The sequence below is a fragment of the Oryctolagus cuniculus genome, chromosome 10, assembly GCF_964237555.1.
Source record: "Oryctolagus cuniculus chromosome 10, mOryCun1.1, whole genome shotgun sequence".
In the NCBI taxonomy this organism is placed as follows: domain Eukaryota; kingdom Metazoa; phylum Chordata; class Mammalia; order Lagomorpha; family Leporidae; genus Oryctolagus; species Oryctolagus cuniculus.
The window spans coordinates 111,377,422-111,381,346 of record NC_091441.1 but is presented as its reverse complement, the minus strand read 5'-3'; positions in this window follow the sequence as shown (position 1 = coordinate 111,381,346).

Genomic DNA, 3,925 nt, shown 5'->3' with positions numbered 1-3,925 from the left:
GTGAGTGATACTTCAGCGCTGACTCTGAGCTCCTGAGCAGAAGAAGACGACCCACCCGCAGACAACAGACAACCCGGGGCCCACAGGAGCACGGAAGCACAGCCTGACTGGAGGAAAGCCTGGCAGGGTGGGAAGTCCAGGACTGGGATTCCCAAGCTTTGGGCTCCGAACCAGCCCCTGAGCCTCTGTGGGCCTCAGTGTTGCCGTTGGTAAAAGGGGCGTATGCACCGGAGCACCGGTGGGGAGGCTTGGAGGGTTTCCGAAGGCCTGGGCAGGGAGGGTAGTGGAGGGCTGAGGGGAGGAGGAAATGGGGCCCCAGGTCCTGCCGCCAGCCCCCCAGTTCTGGGGAGGGAAGCTGGCCCGAGGGTTAACATTTGGGAAGGGCTAAAGTGCTTTAAACCAAAGCCTTGGCTCCAGCCTAGGCCTGAGCCCAGGTTTGGGATGAACACGTCTGTAGGGGCCTATGCTCTGTTTTTCAGCCTTGAAGGGGAAACAAAGGGGAACACGGCTAGAGGGTGTGGGGCAGGTTGCCTTTAAGATGCAAATGTGGATCCTGAAGCCCTGAATGGGGACATTGTTGGGGGCTTGGCCCCTCCTGCCCCCCCTCCCATGGCTGGGCTGGGCTCGGCTGTGGGCCCAGGAAGCTAGGAGTACACCTGGCATCAAAGGTTGCCACAAGTTGCTTCAAAGGCCGAGAGGATGAAAAGGTGGGGGCTGAGGTCGAAGCAGAATTCCTGGGGAGCCCCCACAGTCTAGCTGCAGACAGGGGCTCTCCATCAAAGCTGCAGCCCCGAAGGGTCCTGCTGGCCATCAGCCTCCCTCCAGGGCTCCACCCTGGGGACCAGGAGAGACCCCACGCCCAAGGTTGCTGGGCCCAGGAACTGAACCAGCTGCAGTCTCTAAGTGGGATTTAATAGCTCCCTCTGTGATAACAGAACAATCAAAATGGCTACGGAATGGTTAAAAAGAGCAAGAATCCTATTCGCTGAGGACTAGAGATCTTACTGTGGGGAGCAGTTTCCAGGAATTTGACAAGAGCTTGCAAAAGCTGAGAAAGGGGCCACTTGGGGTCTGAGAAGTTTGCCACCACCCCCTCAACTCTGCCCATCACCCCGAGAATGCTCGGCCACACAGACCCACGTGGTAGGAAAACGCCAGACCCTGGCGGGGAGTTGGTGCCTTCTATCTCTAGCAAATCTATTCTGCATCCAAATAAAACTGCTTTTCACCTGCTCTCTGATTTCTTGGTTCAGCAGCTGCGCAGGGGCCTGGAAGGAAGGGGAGGGGGAGGTTCCCCACTCCAGGCTGGCAGCCGGGCAGCGGCTTTCCCCTCCTCTATGTAATTCATTCTTTCTTTCTCTCTCTCTCTCTCTCTCTCTCTCTCTCTCTCTCTCTCTCTCTCTCTCTTTCTTTTTTTCTTTTTGACAGGCAGAGTGGACAGTGAGAGAGAGAGACAGAGAGAAAGGTCTTCCTTTTCCATTGGTTCATCCCCCAATGGCCGCTGCGGACCACGCTGATCCGAAGCCAGGAGCCAGGTGCTTCTCCTGGTCTCCCTTGCGGGTGCAGGGCCCAAGCACTTGGGCCATCCTCCACTGCACTCCTGGGCCACAGCAGAGAGCTGGACTGTAAGAGGGGCGACCAGGACTAGAACCCGGGGTAACGGCGCCGCAAGCGGAGGATTAGCCTAGTGAGCTGCCGCACTGACCCCCTTTATCTATTTAAAATACCTTTAAAATCTGGATCCTTTTTATTTTTAAAAATTGCTTGGTGTACAGCTATGCTGATTATATTTTTTAATCTATTTTTGTCTCATACTACATGGTGATCACTTAAATCTAAATTCATGTCTCTGATCTCAGTTGTTTTTTTAAACTTATCTTGTTTTAATTAAATGATTTTAATTGGCACACTCGTACATGTTTGTGGGGCAGTGTGAGTGTGTACTCATCAGAGAAGGGTGATTGGCATAGCCATCACCTCAGGATATTGGAAATACTTCTAAAAGTTATTTTCAATTTTAGTTGAAACACAGAAATCTTCCATCCCCCGGTTCACCCCCAAAATGCCCAAAACATCGTGGCTGGGCCAGCCTGAAGCCAGGAACCCAGTGGGTGCCAGAAACCCAAACACCTGAGCTATGGTCACTGCCTCCCAGGGTCAGCGCTGGTAGAAGCTGAAAGTGAAGCGGAGCCAGGACTCGAACCTGGGCACTCAGATATGGGATGTGGATGTCCCAAGTGGAGTCTTAACCACTGCTCCAAATACCCAGCTCCACCTTGCTCTTTTGAGTGACTGCCCGGCAGCTGGGGCCCTGCCCCCTTGATGGATGTGTCATGCCCATGCCACGCCCATGTGAGCCTGGACTCTCTTCCCTATCCCAGCTGCCTGGGTCCGGGCAGGGCATTTCAAGTTACTGCCCTGAGCGGCATGGCTCCCTCTCCTGGGGTTCCTGCCCCCCAGGCTCGAGCAAACCCCAGCCCTCTGGGCTAGGATGCACACTGGGCTTCCCAGGGCTCTAGAGAGCCCTGGCTCAGTGCTCCTGCCGGCCTCTGGCCAGTCTGCTGAATCCCCCCGCTGAGCCCGGCTGCCCTGCCCTCTGCTTCCCGGGGCTCCAGCCTGGGTACCCAGAGGGAACGTAGTCCCTCCCAGGCAGGAGAGACTCTAGTCTTGACTTTCCACTTGGGTCTGCGCTGGAAAAGCTCCACGTCCCCCTGGGTGGGGACATCGAGAAGAGAGCAGGAGTGGGGCGCTCATTTAGGGGCTGGCCCAGAGCCTTCTTCTAAGTAACAGAGTCTCCCCGCAACGCCCTCCTCAGAGAGAGGCCCCGCTGCTGGCCCAGCCTCCGTCCCTGCCCTGGAAACCCCCTTGCTGAGGTTTGGCTTTGCAGCAGATTCCTCATGTGAACACGCCCCCCATCTGCAGAATGGGGCAGGGGATGGGGGGATGCATCAGGATGAGGTCAGGGTCCCCAGGCTCCAAGGCATAACCTGACAAACACAGCAAACATCCTCCAAGACCTGCCTTGTGCATTCGTGGCCAGCGGCCTCAATTTGGGGAGACAAAGTTTGTGGGATTGGGGTGGGAGCGGGCCAGGGAAGCCAGGGCCAAGGCTGTGCTGCCTCCCCGACCCCGGGAGTTGCCTCCCAGCGTTCCCAGCACTTGTGCTTATTCTCATGTCTTTGTGAAATGATGTCCCTGTACGACTGGTCACCCCCACTGGATGGTGGCTCACTTACTGCTGCAAAAAGGGCCTGGCACGTAGTAGGCCCTCAATAAATATTTGTTGAATGAATGAGAAGAGACCCGCCCAGGGGCTGCCTCTGTGAGACTCCAGATGCCTCATTTCTGCCCCATACCCAGTACCCACGCCTGTCCGGTCTACGGGATCCTGAATTCCAACCCGCACCACCGCCGTCCGGCTTCTAGTCAAGAGCGAGTTCGCAGCCACCCCAGTTTCCTGGGCAACCTGAAACCGGCTCTGCTGTCCCCGTGGGGGCGTGGGAGGGGAATGCCACTGGCCACCTCGCCATCTTTCCTCCCACGATCCCTGGCTGGCCCACCCTTTGTCCCCTTCTCCCCCGTTACAATGAAGAGGCAGCCAGGCCATGCTTGCAAAGGCTGCCCCTTGCAGGGTCCTCTGGCACCCGCTGACCTCTTCGACTTTATCTCCCAGGCTCGCCTCCATGCCCGCCTCCTTGCTGCTGCCACCCCGGCACCCCAGCCCCGTCCCACCCCACCACCTCCTCCCTCCTCCCTCCCCTTCCCGCCCCCCCCCTTTCCTTTTCTCACTAGCGACAGCATCCTTTGCTTATCTGCCTCCCTTCCCCCGAGGCCTTGTCTATCTTGTGCAGCAGTCATTGGCACACAGATGTCGGTTTGTGAAAGGAAAAAGAAAAAACAAAATGTCAACCCACAAAACCGGCAC